The sequence below is a fragment of the Cebus imitator genome, unplaced genomic scaffold (assembly GCF_001604975.1).
Source record: "Cebus imitator isolate Cc_AM_T3 unplaced genomic scaffold, Cebus_imitator-1.0 Scaffold60, whole genome shotgun sequence".
In the NCBI taxonomy this organism is placed as follows: Eukaryota; Metazoa; Chordata; class Mammalia; order Primates; family Cebidae; genus Cebus; species Cebus imitator.
Genome location: NW_016107375.1, coordinates 11,459,944 through 11,485,060, shown reverse-complemented (window position 1 = coordinate 11,485,060; position 25,117 = coordinate 11,459,944). Strand labels below are relative to the sequence as shown.

Sequence of the window (25,117 nt, the reverse complement as noted above, 5' to 3'; positions counted from 1 at the left end):
GTGTTTCAAACCTCAGTTAATTATACTCTCTGAGTTTCACTTTTTACTTAAGTGAGTAAGAGTGCCTACCTTTTGCTGATTATTACACATTTGTCTTATATTTGTCTTCTGCAATTTATACCTGCTAAGTCATGTCATCCTGACAACATTATTTGGAAGTTAAATGAGGTAATGTCTACACATTCACATAGTAGGCATTTCATATATGTTACTTACCTTAATTTTACACTCATCTGAAACTAACTCATCAGTATCTGCCCCAATTAGAGAGCTATGTAGGTTAATGTAGAAGAAAAACTCATTTGCAGGACTGGGCATAGTAACTTCACCTCATGATCAATGTATTTATGGGGCAATAGCCAATGTTTACATTCACTTCCCCTTTACTTTCTTTAATGCACTTAATACTCTCTTCACCTATACGTTCTATGACAAATAGGCTTACAGCACCCGTTTGCAGATAGATAGATAGATAAATAAATAAATAAATAAATAAATAAATAAATAAATAAATAAATAGAATACCGGAGCCAGCTTGGAAGAACGGTTGATAATCTGAACCATTACGGAGGTGAAATTTCATTACACAGATGGTGACATCCCGATGTCTATCATCAAAACACAGCAGGTAGAAACCATCAGCCAGGGCCATTCCCTTCTATAAAATTACACTTATATTAATGTCACTCCGGATTTCATTATGCGGAAAATGATAGTGCACAGGTCTCCAGCACTATGGGGACGGCGGGGGGTGGGGGTGCTGGGGTGGTGAGGGAAGCATAAGGGGCTGGGGTGGGAAAAACAACTATCTGTAGAGAGACCACGAAAGCCAATTCAGAGGAGGGCTACCTAGGAATGGCAGATAGAAAAAAAAAAAGTATATACATGTATATATAAATATATATTTTAAAAGTCCTCGTAGATTCTGCTGCCAGTTCATGCTGCTTCTTGATTGACTCGCCGCCAGACGTCCTCCACAGGCCCCTGATGGAATGTTTAAAAGGCCCTCCTGTGGGAAGCAGGAAGATTTACAGTTAATTTTTATTAATGAAGGATGACAGGCATCTCCATTTAGCCAACAAGATATTACACCAGTCCAAGAAAACGCCCCTGTATTTGGAACAAGCATCCTTACCCCAACTCACCTCTCTCTCTCTCTCTCTCTCTCTCTCTCTCTCTATCTATCTCTTTCGTAGACACACACACACACACACACACACACACACTCTTAAGCATACACACGGGCACCAGGAAATTAAGAATACAACAAATTAAGAAACAAAGGAATTTTTTACTTTTTAATATTCTAGTATTCCCCTATCAAAAGAGGAAGGAAAGAATGAATAACCTTTCAGTCTGGGGTGAGTGAGTGGTGAGGGTCTGATAGTAAATACTGCCCATTCCTGTTGCTAATTCCTGTTACTCATCTCCATTCCTACATCTCAGCCCCCACCCCATATTCATTCCCACTCTAGAGAAATCGCTGCCATTTCTGAAATGAGTTAGGATGCCACATTAGTTTTGTAACTGGCCCAGCTACCGACATTTGTGCCTCTTTGATTTGCTTCTCACCTTGCAGTAAGAATTTTTTTTTCCATAATCTGTTGCATTTGTTCCCTGATGGAAAACCTTCAGGGCTTCTTCAGGCTTTCCAGATCAATGAAAATTCCTCAATATGACCACCAGGATACTTTATGGTAGGGGTCCTACCAATATCTTCAGGAATTGGTTTATTTAGATATTTAAATATCTCTTCTTTTAATCCATCAAATTTTTGGTAGGTTATCCTACCCCCTCCCAACTCACATAAGTTACTCATTCTTCTAGGCTCAGTCCCACTCTTGGTGATTTTCTTCCTTCTTAAATTGGCCACTGACTATTCACCAATGTTGGGGATGTATATGACTTATGTCCCCAATAAATTAAAATGTCTGGCAATTAAGTTTCATGTCCTATTTTCACCCCAATATGCCAACCCATTGAGATAAGCCATCCTTCACCCCTCTAAGCCTACTGAGGAAGTTCCCTATTCTGCAGTCTATGGCTTGCTCATATCATTCATTCCCAAGCAATAGCCATCACAAAAAGCCCAGTTTGAATTCTATTCAACCTTGAATCAACTTAAAGAACAGGTCTTATCATCTTCCCTATGAAATGTTTTTATCCAGTATTTTGACCTCCACCCATCACTTCTTTATTTGTCTAATATTTATATAGTGTTCCATAGACTTTTAGATATAATGTATATTGTTTATAAGAGACATATATTGGTCTGATCTCATTAAATGGAAAATAACTTTCATTGACTATAGCATTTTTTAATCCCTCAGAATACTAATCTCAGAGTAGGCAGTAAATATGTGAGGAATTGCTGAAGCAAGGACTGAGTTACCCAACAATTGTGTTCCGTAAGTAACAGTTGGATTTTTTAAAAATTGTTTATTAATATATAGAAATATATGTATACATTATATGCATGTTATAAACCTCGTTTCCCATTCATATCATTTTGCAGTTTGGGGACCATGATTCTTCTTGTTATCGCTTTTCTGAGGCCATTTCATGCCTCAAGATTAAACAATTATAATATCATTCTCTAAGCGTTTGGGCTCCTCAGGTGTTCTTCACGGGGTTCCTTCATCTCTTTTTCACACTTCTTTGATAGAAAATGGGATGAATTAAATGACCAAAAGTAGGACCTACCTTTTATAATATAGGCTACAGAACTTTACAAAATCCGATTGGTATTTAAATAGATGCGATCATAACTGAAGTTTTCAAACTTCAGGGTACCCACAAATTAATTCACCTGGGTGTTTGTTGTCTCTCCGATAGAAAACTCACAAATATTTTAGTTCAGTGTGCTTGGAGGCATCTCTGGAATCCCAATTTTAACATGCATGTGATTCTCTGCAGGTGCTGTGCAAAACACATTTTGCAAAAAAATAGAGATCAATTAAATAGAAATGTGTGGGTATGTAAAAGAAATTATTAATCAGCAATGCTAAACACCCACAAGTTTATGATCAAGTTTCCTCTACTACTGTCTATGGGTCTCTGTTTCCTTCACTTACAAGAAATTCTTAGTTTTAAAGTTTGTCTTATTCATATCTGCATTCCCCATCAAAAATTAAGGTTACAAAATTAACCAGTATCCTGATGGGAATGTCCATTTGCTAAGTCATATAACATCCAGGAATTAATTCCATTAGCTATATTTGATAATACAGTCTGAATGGTTGAGGATGGATACAACTGGTATCTTCAAATTGTGCTCCTCAATCCAAGATAATCTTCAATTGGTGGAGTATATGTGCATTTTTTGTCACTGTATTTTTTAGCATTAGGCCTCTTCTATTTTGTAACTCTCATATCCCCCTTTCATCACCCAACTCTTAAAACACATAGTAGAGCCAGGTGGTTTCATGTATCAGTAGTTTGTTGTGTTAAGGCTGAGTAGTATTCCATTATATAGATGGGACAACATTTTGTTTATCTGTGTACCTGTTGATGAACATTTGGGTTGGGAGCTAATTATAAATAAAAATTATTATAAACATTTGAGAATAAATGTTTGTTTGGAGATTTTTAAAACTTTCTCTTAGGTAGATATCTAACAGTGAAATTTCTAGGTCATATGCTGTGTATATTTAACTTTCTGGAAAATTGCTAAATTTTCTAAATGGTTGTGCCGTTTTACATTCCCACCAACAAATATAGAAGATCTATTTGCTCCACACTCTGGCCATCCTGTAGCCATTCTTTTTAATTTTAGCAATTTTAGTGGCTGTCCAGTGGCATCCATGGTTGTTTTAATATATATCCTTCTCTAATGACTAATGATAATGAGATCTTAGTGCTTGTTTGTCATCTATACATCTTCTCTTGTTAAGCATGTGCTCACATCACACATCTTTTGCCCAAATTTGTATGGGTTTATCTTCTTATTTGGGGGTTGAAAAGTATTACTGATACAATTCTACAGCTTCTTCTTTCATTCTAAATAACTGAATTATTTGAAAAAAAGAAGTATTTAATTTGAATGAAGTTCAATTTATTATTCACTTTTTTAAATGGTTCCTGGTTTGTTTTCTAAGATATCTTTGCCTATCTGAATGTTCATATAATTTTCTCTTATGTTCAATTTGATAAATTTTATACCTTTAACATTTACATTTAGAACTTTTATCTATTTTAAAAGAAATTGTGTATACCATGTGAGGTAGGAGTTAAGGTTTACTTTCTTTCTTATGGATAGCCAATGTTCTAGCACCATTTGTTGAAAAATATATCATTTTCCTATTGAATTGCTGTGTCAGTTCTGTCAAAAATACATCTTATCATATATGTGTTGGTCTACTTCTGGACTCCCAGTTTGGTTCTTTTGATCTATATGTCTACCTTTTTAAGCCCTATATGAATACTATTCTGTCAATCATATCGTCGTTGATGGTTTGCTTGATCAAGATCCAACCTAGGTCAGCAATTACATTGAGTTGTTACATCTTTTTAAGTCTATTTTTATAAAGCTTTTCTCTTGTTGAATTTGTTTCTCTATCCCAAATATTTCCAGTAAACTAACAGTTATACATGGAATACTTATTGAAATCAGGTTCAACATTTTAGGCAATAATACCAGATGTTGCCGTAAATGTGGACAATTGATTTTCAAAAGAGAAAGTTGGAAATTTTTTTTAATGTCTGGTTTCTGTATTTGCTAATTTAGGTTAAAGAGTTTACATTTATTTTGATTTTAGAAGTCGTGGAAATAAATTTTACTGAAAGTCTCAAAGCAGTTGTAAATAATTATTAGTCCAATGGCTGGTATAAGAAACTCATTCTGGAGGCAGGGACTAGTCAGAAGCCTTGGAGAACTCTTGGGATGAATATTTATTTCAGCATTTTATCTCCTCCACCATTCATAAACCAGTGTTTCAAAGCAGGGCTGACTCCAACTCTTTTTAGTTAGAAGAGGAAAACATGCAAGAATAATAAAAAGAATAACAACTAAATATGCATCAGTGAAAATTCAATGTTACCTAATTATCTCTTTCGACACATATTAAGACCAAATGCATTCTTTGCAAGGCCCAGAGAAAAATTCAAATGCAAGATTCCTTTCTTAAAAATTACTATGAGCCTGAAGACAGCAAAAGCTGACCATTAATTAGGTGTTGTCCCTTGTAAGTTTGGGGTTCTATTTGACTGCACAGGTTTCACACCCATGAAGTTAACCCTAAATTCATATGGCAACCTAAATTATCTCCCTTTTTTAATGAAGAAACTTGAGAACAGAAGTGTAAATTGGCTTGCATGTGGTTATGAAACTAAGATTGTGAAGCTGCAGAGGAAAGGTTTTCTGACTCTAAGGAATACCTGATAATAAAGCTGAGTTCTAAACTCCATACCATGTGATGTAACGTCAATTGAGGAAAGTAAAGAGGGCACAGGAAAGAAAGATAGGGTGGGAAAATCATTCTGAATACCCTTTGGTGTACTTTGAAATTCTGAGAACTAACCATGCATTAGACAGCCAAGGGTGAGGAAGCTTGGATGACTCACTAAAGAATTTGAGCATGATAGTCTAGACCAGCATCTTGATCACTTACATCAGTATCACTTAAGAGTACATGTCGAAAATCAGATTCCTGAGCTGCAAAACAGACATATGGGATCAGAATCCCAGGACTTTGCCCTGAGAACATGTACACTTAACAAAATTCTTGAATGATAATCATGCAGTTTACTCCTTGTTGTCAAGTCTGGACTCAAAGCATATCTCAACTACTGTAGACAGATATCTACAGCATAGGTACAACCTCGTTCTAGATCATGTGAGAAGTCTCATAGCACAGAAAATGGTAATCACCTTGACATTTCTACAATGGCTGATATTTCAAATACATAGGAAACAAGTACACATGGAAGGGATAGTGATGATAGAAAAATGAAAAGAGAAATAAATCAGTAAAAGAAAACTTCATATTGCCCGAGGCTATACTAGTCAAAGGTACTGGTAGGATAGCCAGGCAGGGCAAAGTCAGGCTTTGTCATAATTATTTGTAAATAAATGAAAGGAACAAGACACTACTAAAAGTGGTATTAAGAGGGGCAAATTGTACTCTACCGAATTTTGCAGAATTTCCTCTACCATGTTGCTCCAAGCTCCAAATTAATTTTTTATTATTTTCTTCAAAACATATGTTTTATATTAAATATTTTTATTAAAAAATAAAGAGAAAAAAAACAAAATCAGGAAACAAAATCACAACAGAGCCTTTTGCTTCATTCCTGCAGAATCTTTTACTCCATCACTGTTTCTGTCTGGAGTTTCCTGCACTCACTGGGGAGAACACAGGGGAGTGTGTTTGTCTGCCCAATGTGGAATCAAACACTCAGCCTCTCCTTGGAGAGGCTTTGTTGGCAGTCACACATGGATTTGCTCCAGGACAGGCAGATTTCAGGCCCCTGGAGAGATGCAAGATTTGCAAAGGGCAGGGAAGATTGGCAAAAATATTGACTTTGATATTTCATCACTTCACATTTCCAAAGAGTAGAAATGCACTGACAACTGCACCTTTCTAATCAGATGCTACCAGAGGTTCCCAGCGTAGCACACACTCTAGAGACTGTAATACCAACAAAGCCCCAAACAGAATGATTTATATTAGAGCAAAGTAATCAGCAGCCTTTCTGCTTCTCTCTGCTTGATTTCTCTTGTTCATCTGTTTGGGTAGCACTTTACAGCTTCCTATTATGGAACTTAACTTCTGGCTATTTTCAGATGTTATTTTGACCTCATTTGTCTTTTCAGGGTATATATAGCTTCCCTGACTATTAAGATCTGAATGGTGACAAGCAGCACCCCATTTTTCCCCTATCACCTGAGGAGAAATATTAAGTATTATTCAGTGCTTGGGAGGATGTATTTATCTTGGAATTGTATCACCTTGCTTGGGGTCGTGTAATATGAGAGAAGTGGGTTGTGAATAACAAGAAGACATTCAAGAGGTAGTTGAAGGAAAGAAATCAAACTTCCTTTGCATCTTAGTCTTATTTTTTTTTTCTTTTTAAGTTTGAGAGGGTTTGGCTCATAGAATACTGTATCTGATAGGCTCAAAAAAATATTATTCTCTAAAAAGTTAGTTTGCCAATTATATATGTACAACAGTTTCACGTGTATGTTTCCTAATGTAAGTTACTTCATGTCCTAACATAAGCTACTATTTTCTATTTTAGTTAGGTATTATAAAAGCCTGCTGCTTTGTCTGGCTTACTCTGCCAATCATTTCTGCAACATTTCTTCTAAGATATGTGGCTATTATCCTATGCCCCTTAAAATTTAAACCCCTTGTTTCCTCCCCTGCAAAGCTATTCCCTATCCCCATGTGCTGAGTTACTTAGTCCTTCCCTTGATATTGCACATGCTTCTATTGAACAACTTTCACACCAAATTTGAATTTATGTTTGAATATCTGCCTCTTATAAGAAGTGTGAATCATGCTTATTTCATATTTTGACTGATGTGGTTTGGCTATGACCCCACCCAAATCGCACCTTAAATAGTAATCATTCCCACCTGTCAAGAGCAGGACCAGCTGGGGATAATTGAATCATGGGGTGGTTGCCCCCATACTGTTCTCATAGTAGCGAATAAGTTTCATGAGAGCTAATGATTTTATAAAGGGGAGTTCCCCTACAGAAGCTCTCTCTTGTCTGCTGACAGGTAAGGCATGACTTAGCTCCTCACTTGCTTTCTGTCATGATTGTGAGGCCTCCTTAGTCCTGTGGATCTGTGAGTCCATTAAACCTCTTTTTTTAAAATAAATTACTTAGTCTTGGGTATGTCTTCTTAGCTGCATGAGAAGAGATTAATACATTGACCTTCTGTAGAGGCTCTAATATATATTAGGTACTCAATGTTTTTGTTTTTATTTTTATTGAATATATAACTTCTGACTGGAACTGAAACAACAAGTTTTGTCTTTGGTAGTATTGTCAGAGGCATGTGAACGAGAACAATTCCATCTTAAACAGGAGCTGGGTAAAATGAGGCTGAAACTCATTTTGCTGAATTCCCAGATGTTTAAGGTATTTAAGTCACAGGATGAGATAGGAGGCAAGCACAAAATACAGCTCCTAAAGACCTTGCTGATAAAACAGTTTACAGTAAAGAAGCCAGCCACAACCCACCAAAACCAAGATGGTGACGAGAGTCACCTCCGGCCCTCCCACTACCACCCTTCCATTAGCACCGCCAATAGGGTCTAAAAAGGAAAGTCATAAATCATCCATCCATTATTTAACATATAATCAAAAAATAACCATAAAAATGGGCAACCAGCAGCTCTTGGGGCTGTTCTATCTATGGAGTAGCCATTCTTTATTCCTCTACTTTCTTAATAAACTGGGTTTCACTTCACTCTGTGGACTTGCCCTGAATTCTTTCTTGCGTGAGATCCAAGAGCCCTCTTGGGTCCGCATTGGGACCCTTTCCTGTAACAGTATGCTTTGCTGGCGTCTTTCCAAACAGCTTCCCAGCCACCTTATCCCTTATTCAGGCATCAGCACTCCATTTCTTCCATCCATTTCAAGATCTCTGTCACAGGTTCTGTCTTCCTGCCTGATTGTTACTGATACACAAGAATAAACATTTTACCTAACTCTTAGGGAATCGTTGTGGAACTAAAATGAGGTAATGTTTTATCTAATACAAGCCAGGCATATGGTAAGCTCTCCATATGTACTATTTCATATTAAGTATAAACTTTCAGTCGGCCGGGCGCGGTGGCTCACGCCTGTAATCCCAACACTTTGGGAGGCCGAGGTGGGTGGATCACGAGGTCAAGAGATCGAGACCATCCTGGTCAACATAGTGAAACCCCGTCTCTACTAAAAATACAAAATATCAGCTGGGCATGGTGGTGCGTGCCTGTAATCTCAGCTACTCAGGAGGCTGAGGCAGGAGAATTGCCTGAACCCAGGAGGCGGAGGTTGCGGTGAGCCGAGATCGCGCCATTGCACTCCAACCTGGGCAACAAGAGCGAAACTCCGTCTCAAAAACAAAACAAAACAAAACAAAAAAAAAAAACAACAAAAAAAAGTTCAGTCATAATTTTTATTATAATAACCATTTGAATTAATAGCTGATTTTAGAATAATTTTGAATTTGATAAAACACACTTTTAGTTGTTTTTGCATCTCCTAGGTAACAGTCCGTATCCAACCACTAAAAGGAAAATTCTACCCCAAAAGTCTACTCTGATTTTTTGAATTGTCGTGAAACCATCCATTACCTCAGAGTTATATCCAACCTTCAGTTTCTTGGGGGAGGATGTTCAGGGACTTGGTTTTTGATAAACGATTTGAATTCTGTTTCTGTGTATTGTTCTCTTAAAAATGGTGGAGGTGGCCCCCTTCTTGTGTTAAACCTCAGCAATTACAGCAACCTCAGCCCTTTAGTTAGTGGTGTTTCCTGTTGCATATGCCTTTACTGTGATTACAAGTCCAACACAAACTCATCCCCCTACCCCTACACACAATGTTAGCAGCCTATTTACATATTCATGTACAAAACATTTTGTTTTATAGAACCCACCTTCAAACTCATTATTATCTGAGTTTCAGAAACAGGATTAAAAAAAAAAAAAAAAAAACACACACTTAAAACCAACCAAAAATGCCTCAAGAATAAGCTTTGTCAGGAAATATCTCTATCCAAGAGAAGAAAAAAATCATGGACAGAGTTGTTTTTATAAGGTTGGAAACCTGTCAGTGCCGGAGATGGTATTGGATAAAGTAGTCCTGTCCCCTCCGTTTTACTTTCTTGTGAAGTTGAGAAAAACACTGGACCAGGCCCACAGAAGACATGAGTAAAATGCACTTGGAATCTGAAGGTCAGAAATGATGATCTGATGCAACTGAACTTGATGAACCTTTGGGAGCCATCATCTCTGCAAATCCGCTACGTTGTGCACAATCTCTCTGTGGGTTCCCCTTATCTTTCCTTCCTCTCTGTGGTTTCCCCTGAGTCTTTCTCAGACCCACACAGCCATCATCTGTTTTCATAGCTTTTCTGTCTTCCATTTATTAAAACATATTCTCTAAAACTACCATCTGGAAAGAATTTAGATATGCCAGTACCACAGAAATGATACCCTCAGGTGCATTTACGTTTGAACAAGGGACAATGATGGTAGGATTTCAGCTGTAGCAACTTAGCTATAGGGGAACATCTTAGAACAAGAGAGCTGTCTACAACCCACCAAATCATTCTTCATAATTTACTACTTCCTACCACATGTGATTCCTGGAGCAATAGTACAAATGGAGACCTATATAACATATGTTAAATATTTACTTTTTTAAAACAAAGCAAAACAAAATAAACATCAAATTATATTTGATCCTCCTATGTTGAAAAATATTCCTTCATAGGAACCTGGAAGAATATATTTGAATTTAGAATTATTTAACTTTTCAGTGTTCTCTACCAGGAGTACGGCATCCTGAAAATCAAGCTGAGAGTCTGAACATTAAACTCCATCTCTACCTGTTGCAAACAGTTACCCTACGATCATCCCTTCCCCAAGGGTGAGTACAATGACCATTTCCTCAGAAGCAAGACTTAGTGAAGAGATCCATACAGTCTGGAAACGAGGCTGGGATTGTTTTGGCTAAAAATCCCAAGGTCGCAGATACGTGGAGCATAATCCAGATGAGGAATACTGGCTCTAATCGAGCACATCTGTACAGCTTTATGGACATCTACAACTTGCCATGCCAGAGAAGGGTTGCAAAGGTGCTCTCTAAAGTCCAGGTCCAGGACCAGGGCTCCTCTTTCCTCAGCCTAATGTGCTATGGCTAATCAAAGCCTGCTAGTATAGTCTGTGTAGAGAGCAAAGTTCATGCAAAGCTAAGAGAAGTGAAGATATAATTATCATTTTGAGAGTTAAAAGAGTAAGTTATGCCAAACTTCAAAGAAATATTTATGTGATAAGAAAGTATTTTCCATCTACCTAGCCTAAGTCTTACCTACGTTTTAGAAGAGTGAGACCAAAAAGGCTGGGGGAAGAATTCAAGATTCCCTCAAAGACTCTATTGGGCAATTTAGAAGCAACACTTACTGCCAGAGAGGGAGAAAAATGTGTTAGCAGTTGTCAGGGAAGGTGGCACTTCTGCAACAGATGGGCTGACTGATTTTTTTTTTAAATGATGATTTTATGCCTTTGGCAGAAGTTTTCAATGTAATTTAGGAAAGGGGAAAAACAACATAAAGGCAATTGATGCTATCCTTTAAGAATGGAGAAAGAATATCAAAAATTAGAGTTGTTAGTTATCCTAGGTTGAAAACTTTAAATATTTGTGAGCATTTTATAAAAAGACTTGCCATAGAAATTGGCAGAAATGAAACCAGGTTTCAAATCCAAGTGGTATTGTATGAGCTGCAGGGCATAAAATTTTCTAAAAAGCAAGAGTTAATTAAGTGAAACCAATTTCTTCTGTTAGCTCCCTCACTTTTCTCCTATTTTACTATTTTAACTGCCTGCTCGTGGTTTTCCCTGTTTCCTAAGTCTGCATTGTCCTATTCATTCTTTCAAGAAATTTTCTAACAGTGAATCTGAATATGTATAATCTTGAAGCACTTTCAACTGGTCCTCATCAGTTGTATTTGAATTTCATACTCTTTAAAGCAACTCCTAATATGACCCCCAGGATCTGGTCTTGATCAACTTTTCTAGCTTTATTTTCTGACTCATTCTTCCCTAAATAATCCACTGAAAAATTTTCTCTACTTTGACATTCTCTTTTAAGCTTCTTCACCTCTACATATTCTATTCCTTCTACTTGAGAATCACTTTTTCCTGCCATACTTGTCCTTGATGAACTAATATTTAATTTTCATTTGAAAAAAATAACTTTCTCTGAGACATTTTACAGCTCACCAATGGAGGGTTGCTTTTATCTTCCTCTGAGTTTTCTCATACTTTGGGCTCATTTCCTAGTAGGACAGACACATTCCCTGCAGGGCTGGGAGCTTGCCCTCCAGGTTTTCCTCTAAGTGAAACCCCTACCTCCCTTTCATTTTCAAAGGACTGCTGATATTACATACAATGGAAACAAAGCAACATGTAGCAGAAGTCATTTTCTTGTCCCTTTTTTTCAGAGTGAGCAATACCTCATGTATATATTTGTTGTTTGTTTTTCTTGTTTTTCAGAAGCTCTTCAACACAGCTACCGTTTATGTTGTATGTTCAACCTTAAACCAATTACTGGTAAGTGTAATGGAATTAATACACTTTTTTTTTTTTCACTTGTCTTCCAGGCAGGAGTGCAGTGGCATGATCTAGGCTCACTGCAACCTCCGCCTCCCAGGTTCAAGCGATTCTCCTGCTTTCGCCTCCCGAGTAGCTGGGATTACAGGCACCCCCCACTATGCCTGGCTAATTTTTGTATTTTTAGTAGAGAAAAGGTTTCACCATGTTGGCCAGGCGGGTTAAATTCTGACCTCAGGTGATCCACCCACCTTGGCTTCTCAAAGTACTGGAATCACAGGCGTGAGCCACGGCACCCAGCCTATGCTTAAGAACTTGGGATAGGCTGGGTACAGTGGCTCACACCTGTAATCTCAGTACGTTGGGAGGCCAAGGTCAGAGGATTACTTGAGCCCAGGAGTTTGAAACCAGCCTGTGTGGCACAGTGAGACCTCATTCTACAAATAATAATAGTAATAATAAAAAAGAAAGCCACATTTGGTGGCACATACAGCTTACTTGGGATGCTGAGGTGGAAGGATTGATTGAGCCCAGGCGATCAGGGTTGCAGTTAACTGTGACTGCACCATTGTACTCCAGCCTGGGTAATACAGTGAGACCTGGTCTCAAAACAAAACAAAACAAAACAAAACAAACAAACAAACAAAAACTTAGAATAGTGTTAGCTTCCCTGAGGCATGGGTAGTTGAATACAAGTTAAATTCTTTTAATAAAGTCGGATAGAAAAATGAATACTAGGATTGGCAACCAATGCTGACTGCTCTAGAAGTGAAGTGTCTTTATTAAAATGGGATTCATGAGGTTTTCCTGATGAATTTGTCTTCTTAGATGTGGTCTGAAGTCTGAAACATCATCTCTTTTTTTTCTCTGCAACATTTGAATCTTGAGACCGTGCTTTGGAGCTGCTGGATTTAATCTCTCATGATTATTCTTAATGAATAAATTTCAAAATCTTTGCTTCCTGCTCCTCTACAATGATAAAAGGCAAAAGAAGTATCATTCAACCTAGAGAAAAAACATACATTTCATTAAGTTGGAAACTAAAACTGCATATTAACAATGTCAAAACTCCTTAATTTTAGAGAAATAAGTGAACAAAGGTGCTATCATGCTATGCAGAAATCTTAGGTGTGAATTTTCATAGAAGGTGAATTTGGGACTTGAGGGATCTCTGTTCTGCTTCTCGTATGACCATGATCAGTGGTACAAGTTAACAACAGACTACCACTGCATTGCATAGGCAAGACCACAAAGACCTTGGATTCTGAACAACCAGGGATATGTCTCATGCCATTATATTAAGAGTTATGGCCAAATGGGATTATGGATGAAAGCCAAAGACTATAAGAATATGCCTTGGTGAAAAAAAGAAACAAAAAACCTGCTAAAGTGTTGTGAAATAGAAAAAGGGCTACAGCTTTCATCTGTGCCCAGTTATTATTGCCATTGTTCATATGTGTTTACATGTGTTCTAATTATCCTCTCTTCACTAACTATGTTGGTAACTCAATTTAGTATGTAGCCCATAGCTTATAGAAGATCTGATAACATCTGGGTGGAATTATGATGGAATTAGAGTAAAAATATGCAACATATGGAGACTGTGGATTCCAAGACAAACAACATTTAAAGAACCCTGTGATATTCTCTGTGGATATAATAACCAGAGATGGCTTTGAATTGCATCCCTATTAGAAGGCAATAATTGTGTTTAGGTTTGATCATTTTAGATAGAAGCATCCTTGAAACTGTATGTAAGAAGATGGCAGCCAATGACACAAAGGACAGTGCATCTACATTACCACTTGAGAAAGGATTGTTGAGCTAGATAGCTGGGAGAGCTAAACAGCAGGTGCTGTTTTAGGCAAATTAGCACCTATGGTTAGCCAAGCTATACCCAATATCTCTTTCTTTGTGAACATGCCCTATCCACAGACCAATGCTTGTGAAATAAGTAGGGAGGTGTCCCACAGGCAGAGTTGGCCACTGATTATATCAGGATTAGGTGCTTTTGTTATTGAAAGGTAACCAAGCCATAGTTTTCATGATGAACAATGGCATGTTCAGTCATAAATGACTCTACTCAATAAGGTTAACAGTAGTTATATAAGCCAATCAGACTAGCTTCTTCTGTCATTTGGACTGAAAATTATGATAATTTTGAATAGACAGGAAGTAAGCATAAATACAAATGAAGGCACAAGGGAAAAATTCATTTGCCCACCTCACTCAGGGGATGGAGATTGTGTTGGAGATAGGATCAAGAATGGGCTGATAATCATGACTTCACTTACGTATTCTCCCTAATAAGTAAAAGCAAAGAAATGCAATGAGTTCATATTTTAATTGGACCAAATTTAGAAAAAGTTCTACAAATAACTCCCTGGATAAAAATGATGGCATCAAAATAGCTGCATGAAGTTGAATATATCACAATGCCCCAAAACTTTATTCTATACTTTAGCAAAAGACTACTTGGGATAAATGACTCAATTCAGAATAAGAGACAAAATATTGCTGAGATATAGACCCAACATTTATAAAGTACATGTATTTATGTATCTCTATTTATATGTTTATGTGCCTATATACACTGATTTTATTTAGCCAGTAGCCATGGAGAGAAAGCTACTTGCTTTCACAGCATGCTTCCCGGAGTTTCAGAGACTATTCACAGAGAAATTATGTCCTCTGACCTCTCTTCTTAGGGCTGTTTGGAAAGAGAACACACACATAAAGAAGAGTTCAAGTGAATGGATTTGAAGCCATACTATACAATTAGAGAACCTTAGATTTTGAATGAAATTTGAAGATACATTTCAAATGAATAATCTGAAGAGTGAATGAAAGAACTAATGAATCTAACAGAAACCTGACTGTCTACATGCTATGATTGCCTTGAATTGTTATTTACTTTTTATGTATATTAGTTATATGTTAGTTATATGACATTTGTACTATTCTGTTAGTATGTGTGCAATATCTTGTGTATAGGATGCAGATAAAAAGTTCTCAGTATATATTTATTAAATTTACACCCTCCAAAAAATGTCTGCCAAATAGGAGAAATGTATATCCATTTTGCTTTCACCAACCAACTAGTAAAGACTTGTTGAATGTTCCATGAGGGATAAAAGTGTAAGATAATATAGGATGAAATGTATACCAGACATAAACACTAAATGTATTCAGAAAAAAAATCTGTAAATTAAAAAAAAAGTCATCTGTACAGTAAGCATCTTTTAGAGAGTCATGATGTCCCATGGAGAGCTATGTTTGTTATTGATAGAGTCCTTCTAGGATAGACAAAGAATTGTGGTTTCACAAAATGAAATGTGTATTTCTAATTTCATTTACTTTGATATCTTTTTAATATTTACCTTCCTAAAACACTCTATGAAAGTGAAGACAGTTGAAAAATTGCTTATTCATCACACCACCGTTCATGAATTCCATATCACTATGTTGTTATTGTTTTAAGTCCCTCTGACTGTCTCCTTTCCATCTGAAACGTAGACACTGCTTCCTATTTTCTTTCCTATTGTAGCAGACCTCAACTCTCTGAGGTCAAGAACGTTTTATCATTGTTGTTCACACCATGTTCTCAGGGCCCACTGCATGGTGGCCCTCACACAGGGCACGATGATCACATCGTAGAAGGCCTGTGCTCCAGATTGGATTTCCCTCTTAAGCTCTAAACTTGCTGATGCACAGATCAATGCTCAGTGTAGATAGCTTCAGGCTCCTCTGTCAGGATTTCCAAAGTACAGATAAACAAACAAACAAACAAAAATAAATCATCTTCCACTCAGAATAAACCCAAACATCTTCCATCACTGCAAATATATTGATACTGCCTAAACAGCAGCCCACCATGTCAGAGTAAAACTGTGCAAGTAGAACTCCCAGTGGCCTCTCTGAACACCACAGAGTTTCCTAAAAAAAGACCTAGCACAATGAGCATTACTTAGATAGTCTATGTATTCAGATGATCTACCTTGGCTGATGTTAGTTGTTGCTTCCATTTTGTAATAGCCTTCTAGAATTTGTTGTTTTTGCATATTCTAGAATTTCTGTCTCTGTCTCTGCCTCTCTCTCTCTCTCTCTCCTCACAGCAGTCTGTTGCTACTTAATACAGTGCTTGTTGGCCTGAGATTGGACATTATTTAAAAGCAATTTAGAGAGTTTTCTCCATTTCAGGCAAGAAGACATGCACCATTTTTCTGATATGGCATGGGACATCGAAAAATAGTTTTGAACAAAATTTTGAATTTTTTGGCCCAAAGAAAGCAAATACCCACTGCAACAAATAAGATGTGTCACAGTAACTCATGATTTACAATCCCTTTCAGGACTGCCTGTTGCCCTTAGCAATCCCTAAAGCAAAACAAACAAAACAAATCCATTCAGCATATCTTCATGAAGCTGTCTGAGATGTGACAAAACTTTAAGAAACAGTTTTGTGATAATGGTTTTGCACTTTATTGGTACTTCTCCAGAGGAGGTGGTGAATGGCTGCTTTCAAATACATAGAGCTATCAAAGGCCAAAGTCAATAAAAACCTCCATAGAATAATTGGGGAGGGAAGAAACAGGAAAAAAAGAACATAAAAGGAATGAAAAGGAAAGTAGGACCTATAAATATAAAAGCCTAAGGAGTATATTTTGGGGAACAGATGATGCAAAACAAAATTGGGAATAGTTATTGGAGGGCCAAGGAAGGCAAATAAAACAATAAGATATATGATGCCTGTCCTCCTGCCTCAAGTCTAGCTCATCAGACAGTTTTTCATTCCATTTTGTATATATGAGTTTCATCTGACTACTGCCAAAGGAAAGTGCTTGGATTTTCTGACTTTTTTCACTGTCAAAAGAAATAATAGCCTGTTGAGATTCAAAGGCAACTAATATAACATCCTTGCCTTGAATGAAAGAAAATACAAATTGAGTTGTAGGTTAATAAATAAGGTATTTCTATTTTTCATGTTTTTCAAAATAATAACAACATGAATGAAAATTAATTACAAAAGATAGTATTATGCACCCAAGTAACGTGTCTAGAAACCAGAAGGCTAGAATTTGTTGACAAACTTTGTACTTAATTTTACTGCTCAAGATCCCATGTATTGTAAGTACACAATTAAAATAACTAATCTTCCATCTGTAGAAATACCTGAATGATAACCCACCAAAAATATCTCAGAGAATGCGGAAGGGCTGAGGACATGAGCTGACTTTGGCAGTTGTAGACTGTACAGCAGAAAAGTCATCTGTGCTGTTTAAATGCCCAAATAGCTGGGGGCACCGTCTGTCTGGGAGAATTACTCAAATAAAGTGCAGAGTCAGGTTATCAAATAAGCAAAGTCAAGATACTCATTTATGATTTTCAGGGCAATTTGGCTTAGTATAGAGAGACCAGAAGAAGAAGAAGATGCTAGCCAGGATGACTAGCCACCCAGGGACCTGACTGGGATACCAGGTTAAAGTCAAACCCTAAAAGCCTAGAATCACTGAAGGGTAGAAATATTTTACACAAATGCCAATGACAGTGTTTCTGACCTCTTCAAAGAGTCGGAGCAAATTAATCATGTGCCACAGAAAGGAGCACTGGGGATGGGAGGAGAGAAATGATTTAATAATCAGGAGAGATCAGGTGAGCTGGATAGCTGGGAGTAGAATTTTAAAAGGAATAGAAGTGGGTGATTTAATTCTTGTGTTTTTTCTGTGCTGTGACATCAACCAATTCTGTGACTTTGAACAAGTTCTGTAACCTTCTAGTATCCAGTATACTCATCACTAACGTAAGATGACTGGGCTAAATGTTTTCAAAGTGCTGCCCTACTCAAAGACTCTATTATTTTCTACTCATGATAGTGTTTGCAATTATATGGTGCTCTGCACCTCCAAAATGTATTTATGTGATAGTGTTTGTTCCTTCGAAAATTCCTGTGTGGTAGCTCATATAGAAAACACTATAGTTCATTTTAAAGATAAGAAAATGAAGGCCTAGAAAGGAAAGATGACTTTCTCAAGGTTGTTCAGCTAATTAGTATCAAAGCCTAGAAACATAGGCCTGCTGTACTTCTAACTACATCATCTTATTCCTTTCAGCAACAATTTTTTAAGATTTATATAAAGAAAACATTTTGTTGTGTGCATTTTCTTCAATTGCCTATATCAATGAAATTTCCTAAGAAAAATTTTTTAAAAGTCAGGACTGGAAAAAGACAAAGACTATACATGTGTATATTGAAAGAAAGTGTGAACAAATTTAAACAAGCAATTATTTAGCAAATTTATATCGAGGATGGAAAATGTGCAAAACCCTCTCCAAAGTGCTGTGAGCAATCCAGAGATTTTTTAAAAGGGAATGTAGTTGTCCAATTAGGACTCCTATGATCTAATAGAAATATCAGACACGTCCAAAGAAAATCCTGTTATAAAACATAAAATATAATGACTGTTTCACGAAATATGCAGGCTAAGTGCAGTGGCTTATGTCTGTAATCCAGCACTTTGGGAGGCCAAGGTGGGAAGATTCCTTGAGGCCAGGAGTTCAAGACCAGCCTAGGCGATATGGCAAAACCCTATTTCTACTAAAAATACAAAAATTAGCTGGGCGTGGTAGCACATGTCTATAATCCCCGCTGTTCAGAGACTGAGGCAGGAGAATCACTTGAGCCCAGGAGGCAGAGGTTGCAGTGAGCTGAGGTCGTGCCACTGCACTCCAATCTGTGCAACAAAGGGAGACCCTGTCTCAAAAAAATAGTAAATAAATAAATAAATATTTAAGAGCTATGTCAATATGCTGCTTAGAAATTTCAGAAAAAGATCAAATCAATTCCCTTCCAATAGGTCAGAGAAAATTTGAAAATTTGGTAGTTGAGTTTGGAAATAAAAGTGGATCACGCTGAGATCTTATCAAAAATTAGAAATTTGAAAAAGTAAGCAATATATGTTGGTAAAATGTAGAAAAGTAGAAATAAATTTAAAAAGGTTAGAAACCTTTGCAACTCATTGCAGAGTGGTAGCCACGAGATAGCATATCACATCACGATTTTCACCTCTTTGCTTACCTCCTTTTCTCTTTTTTCTTACCTTTAATCCTTAAGTTCTTCTTTCAGTGGACCCAGGGTAAGACTCTAAAAATCTGTGTTTAATGATCCAGAACATCACATAGAACAAAAATGTGAGAATAAGTATTTTAGTGAAATAAGGTGCACTCCAGTACAAAATAATTCCAAAGAATTATTATATGAATGCAAAATATTATTGGTTCATAGAACTAGGTAAATCCAATCAACTTAAGCATAATTTTTTTTTCAGCTGATAATGTTTAGGGAAATCTTAACAAAACTATTGCTGGTTTAGCCATGCATAAATAAGTTAACAAACATTTGTAAACCTAGTTGTAAACCAAAATATTGCATGAGAATAAATACATGAAGATGGCATCATATGATACACTAGTTTATAGTTATTCTTATGTCAGTGTGTGAGTACTTAAATTTTAAAGAAAACATTCAATTAAGTGGAAATGCTTGCAGTATCAGAATGCATTACTAGTATTAATACCTTCTTTTGTCACCAACATGTATTGAAAAGAACAGTGAATCAGAATCAACACTCTTATATTAAGATCCCCTGCCTGGAAAAACTTGAACATGTAAGCTGGAATGGGTCCTTTCACTTTCTGGGTCTCAGTCAAATGAGCAAGTTAGATGAGTCATAACTTGCAAAGTTGCAGACTACTGAGCAAGAGTCCAGAAAGATTATCTTTTTTAAAAACAATTTTTTTGAGATGGAATATATTTAAGGAAGATTCATATATCATCATTTACTTGTGGATTCTCAAGACATAATAGCATATTAAAAGCCCAAAAAAGTCCTTTAGTAAAGAAATTTGTCTAATTTCATCATAGCATTTTCCAAATGTAAGATATTTGAAATTTATTTTTTCATTAAATATGAACATCTCAATGACATAGTTTCTGTGGATCTACTTTTTGGAAATGCAAGGTTATCATTAGATCCTTAAAATTATAGGATTCTTATGTACAATACAGTTTTACTGATATGGTTTGGCTGTGTCCCTACCCAAATATCATCTTGAATTATAGTTCCCATAATATCCATATGTCATGGGAGGGGCCTGGCAGGAGGTTATTGAATCATGAGGGTGATTATCCCTATGCTGCTGTTCTTGTGATAGTAATTGAGTTCTCATGAGATCTGATGGTTTTATAATCGGCTTTTTCTCTTTTTGCTCAGTACTACTTCCTGTCACCATGTGGAGAAGGATGTGTTTGCTTCACCTTCTGCCATAATTGTAATTTTCCTGAGGCCTCCCCAACCCTGCAGAACTGTGAGTCAATTAAACCTCCTTCCTTTATAAATTACTCAATCTCGTATATGTCTTTATCAGGAGTGTGAAAATGGGCTAATACACTTACTAAAAGGACTGGACTAAAATTTGAGGCCCCATTTTTTATCTTTGCCCATGAATGTTACTATCCACTACCCAGAGATAGAGAGAACAGACAGAAACTACCAGGGAGCACTTTGAGACAGGGGACTCAAGAAGAAAAAAACAAGAAAGTATGACTTTCTGCTGTGGAAGAAAGGAAATGAAGTTTTGTTGATTTACGTGGTTTGGATTTGTGTCCCCACCCAAATTTCATGTTCAAATGTAATCCATAGTGTTGGAGGTTGAACCTAGTAGGAGGTAATTAAATCAAGTGTGTGATTTTTCACCGATGGTTTAGCGCCATCATTTTCGTGCTGTGCTCATGACAGCAAATTAGTTCTCATGAAATAGGTTACTAATCCCAGCAACTTGGGAAGCTGAGGCAGGAGAATAAATTGAACCCAGGAGGTGGAGGTTGCAGTGAGCTAAGATTGCACCACTGAACTCCAGCCTAGGCAACAAAGTAAGACTGTCTCAAAAAAAAAAAAAAATATGTGTAGCACCCCTGGCAACTCTTTTCTTGGTCCTGCTCTTATCATGTGAGATACTTCCCTCCCCCTTGGCCTTCAGGAAACTATGATTGTAAGTTTCCTGAGACCTTCATAGAAGCCAAGTAGATGCCAGCATCATGCTTTCTGTACACCTTGTGAAACTGCTACCCAATTAACCCTCTTTACTTTATAAACTACCCAGTCTCTGGTATTTCTTTTTTATTTCTTTTTAGTAATGTGAGAACAAACTAAAACATTGACCCAAGAGATTTGAAGTGTGGCAACGAGTCCCAGATCAAACCTGATATTGAAGGGTTGGTAATAAGTGTATACAGACTTTGGAACAGTGCTTCTTACCCTAGGCACCACTGACATTTGAAGCTGAATGATTATTGTGATAGGGAGGTTGTCCTGAGCATTATGAGATATTTAGTACACTGCTGGCCTCAAACACCAGATACAAGTGGCATCCCCTTCCTTCCATTATGACAAGCAAAATTTCTCCAGATATTTCCAAATGTACCCTGGGAAACAACTTCTTCCATTTGAGATTGCAGAACACTCTACTGGGACGATACTAAAAAGATATGTCCATTGCAATGGATACTGCAGGTATAAACTAGCAAGAATTCCAACTTTGTTCCACCTTTGTTATAATTTATTTCTGAATTTGGTGTTAAGTTGTTAGGAAATGACTTAATGTGTTATTTCATGATATTGCTCTGATGGAAGCTATTGAGATGAGTTATTTAGGGGCAGACTGCAGGGTTGCTGACTCTATTTTCTTCTGGTCATCTAATACTGAAAGGAGTCTGGACATTTGGATAGGTCCTAATACTGCAGGCATCTGTGTGAAGAGACTTGAGAGGAGACTTCTGTAAGAAGGATACAAATTTCAGCTTCTAATTGACCAAACATTTATCAAAATCCACCCACGGTGAAGACAAAACAAAAAGGCATTCTTTTCCCTCAGATCCTATCCTAGTGGATGGAATTTTCTACATCTTACAAAGAAGGAAAAAAAAAAAAGAGAGATGGTCCTTGGGAGGGACCTAAGGAATCCTGCTTCCCTTGATTATTTTACTTCTCTCAGATCTCAATTCTTCAAGTATTGCTTACAAGAATCATATTATAATAACAAGAGCTACCATTTATTATAGAAGTACAACATTCCAGGTGTTATTGCATTTAATCATGATGGGAATCTTTGAGTTGTATTTTATTACCATTTTATAGATGAAAAACTGAAGACTCAGAGATAAAGTAACTTGAACACATCTGACAGATGGCTCAATCAGGATTTTAACCTAAGCCTGTTTAATTCCAAAACTTTTGCTCAGATCAACCATACAGTCATCCCTTTAAAAATAATGATTTTGAATCTTCACGATATTTGTTATTAATATGCTTTAAGTATTCTTATCTTGCCAAACTGTAATAGTAGATTGTAGAAATCATTTTCTTTTTTTCAAAGGAGAATTTGGAGAGCACGGACCTGAGAATCTGGTAGATAAATGAGTCATGTGACCTGAAGCAGAAAAACTTAACTCAGCACTTGGCAAAGCATATGCAAGTTATTTTTTGTTGTTGAATAAAAGCATTGAGGCCATTTTAGGCTAGAAAAAGACCTATTTTGCTGAGTTCACTGGGAGTCTTAGAAAACACGGGTGTCTTAGTCCATTTTCTGCTGTTATAGCGAAATATCACAAACTAGGTAATTTATTTTAAAAAGAAATTTATTTCTCACAGTTCTACAGAATGAAAAGTCCAAGATCGAGGCCCTTGTAAGATTGGCTATTTAGTGAAGTCTGCATCCTCCAGAAGAAAGGAATGCTGTGTCCTCACATGGCAGGAGACAAAAGGGCAAGAAACCAAATGCTGCGTGAAGCCTCTTTATAAGTGTCTAAATCCTATTCTTGAGGAAGGAGCTTCATGTCCTAATTACCCCTAAAGCCTTCAGCTGTTAGTACTATCACATTGGCGACACCTGAATTTTGAACGGCACACATTTAAACCACAGCAATAGGCTTCCAGTTGCTAGTGCCCTCTTCAAGAAGCTAATGAGAATTTCATACAAAATTAACTTAGGAAAATAGGAAAGAAGCCAGCCCCTTTAAAGTGCACCGAGAAAATCTACTCGGCTTGGAATAATTAATTAATGACTACTTAGTAAATATATTGTCAACCTTGGTTTTGAAAAAGAGACACTTTGTGGAGAAAAGAGAATTTTGAGGAAGTGAGGTGAGTAAAAACTAAAGTCACCTCTCAAAAATAGAAGGCAGTGTGGAATGAACTATAGTCAAGGGGAGGAACAACCTTCAAGTATCACTTTAGTTCACCTTATCAGTCAGTTACCGAGGGCCACCCATGTCCCAGGGGAAGAGCTAGGCACATGGATGGCAATGTGAAGATCTTGATGTTCACTGTAAACATACTCACAGTTTTGTGGGGGCAAAACACAATTTCAATATTATATGGCAAATATTACTGTGACACATTATGGATTAAAAAAATGGTTTTCTTGAGCTGGATGTGGTGGTTCATGCCTGTAATCCCAGCACTTTGGGAGGCCAAGGCAGACAGATCATTTGAGGTCAGGAGTTCAAGACCAGCCTGGCCAACATGGTGAGACCCCTGTCTCTACGAAACATATAAAAATTAGCTAGGTGTGAGGGCATGTGCCTGTAATCCAAGCTACTCGGAGGTTTGAGTCTAGGAGATGGAGGCTGCAGTCAGCTGAGATCGCGTCACTGCACTCCAGCCCGAGTGACAGAGGGAGGCTTGGCCTAAAAAAAAAAAAAAAAAAAAAGAGGGGGAAGGCTTTCTCTCTATTTTCTCTAACCAGTCTGAATCATGGATTCTAAAAAGAATCCACAATTGTTAAGGAAGTTCTAGAGTGGAAATGTAGAACATTGTAAGAATGGAGAAAGTTTCTAGTCACCAATTTTATGAAAAGAAATAAAGGAGTTACGTAAGGACTATAATTCCATAACTCAAATTTGGCCTTAACTCTGGTGATCTTTATATAGTGTTATGCCAATTTAGCACAGGAAGAGCTGATTCTCTTGAGGGAAGGAAAACATCTCAGAATCTAACCTAACTGACTAATGAGAAAATTCTAAAAGACAGTGAGAAGAAAACCATGAAATTTATTATCACTACTTTTATACTATCTTTCAACACTAATTTCTTTATTGCTGTCTTTCAAAATTTATTTTTGCTTTTTCCTAGTCGTAGGCATTAACATGGTCATTGAAAATATTAGGAGATTATGTTCAACTTTGCAGTTAGCCAAGTGTGAAAAGAACCAAGATGAAAAAAAAAATAATATAATGGCATAAATTATTTGGCTGAGAGTTGGTGTCCAATTTTGTCAGGTGGTGATAGCTAGAAAGAAAATCACACAAAGCAACAAACAGAAAAACAGGGTTCAAGAGGGGAGATAAAAGAATTACTAAAAATACAAAAATTAGCTGGGTGTGGTGGCATGCACCTGTAGTCCCAGATACTTGGGAGGCTGAGGCAGCAGGAGAATCACTTGAACCCAGGAGGCAGAGGTTGCAGTGAGCCGAGATTGTGCCACTGCACTCCAGCCTAGGCGACAAGAGCAAAACTCCATCTCAAAAAAAAAAAAAAATTACTTCCATCAAGGAATGGCAATGGGAAGACAACATTGAGGAAAAGTCCACACCTCTTACATGGGCAGGAAGAAAACACACAATAAGTATCTGGATAGAATGAGAAGGTAGAAAGTAGGAGAAAATGATGGGAAGGAAAAAGAAATGAAAGGTGAGAGAAAAGGGAGAGAGGAGGAAAAAGTAGAAATGTGAAAGAAGAGAAAAGGGAAGAAAGAAAAGAGCCTTGAAGTGTGAGTGATTTTCAGAA

General features: G+C 37.0%; 1 long non-coding RNA gene across 1 annotated transcript in view; it reads left to right on the top strand.

Moving 5' to 3' along the window:
* The window catches only part of LOC119471398, a 122,057-nt gene that overhangs the window by 89,047 nt on the left and 7,893 nt on the right, over nt 1-25,117 (top strand). Inside the window, exons 2-3 of the long non-coding RNA XR_005200446.1 lie at nt 12,219-12,275; nt 20,546-20,639. This is a non-coding gene — a long non-coding RNA (uncharacterized LOC119471398). The remainder of the gene's footprint in view (nt 1-12,218; nt 12,276-20,545; nt 20,640-25,117) is intronic.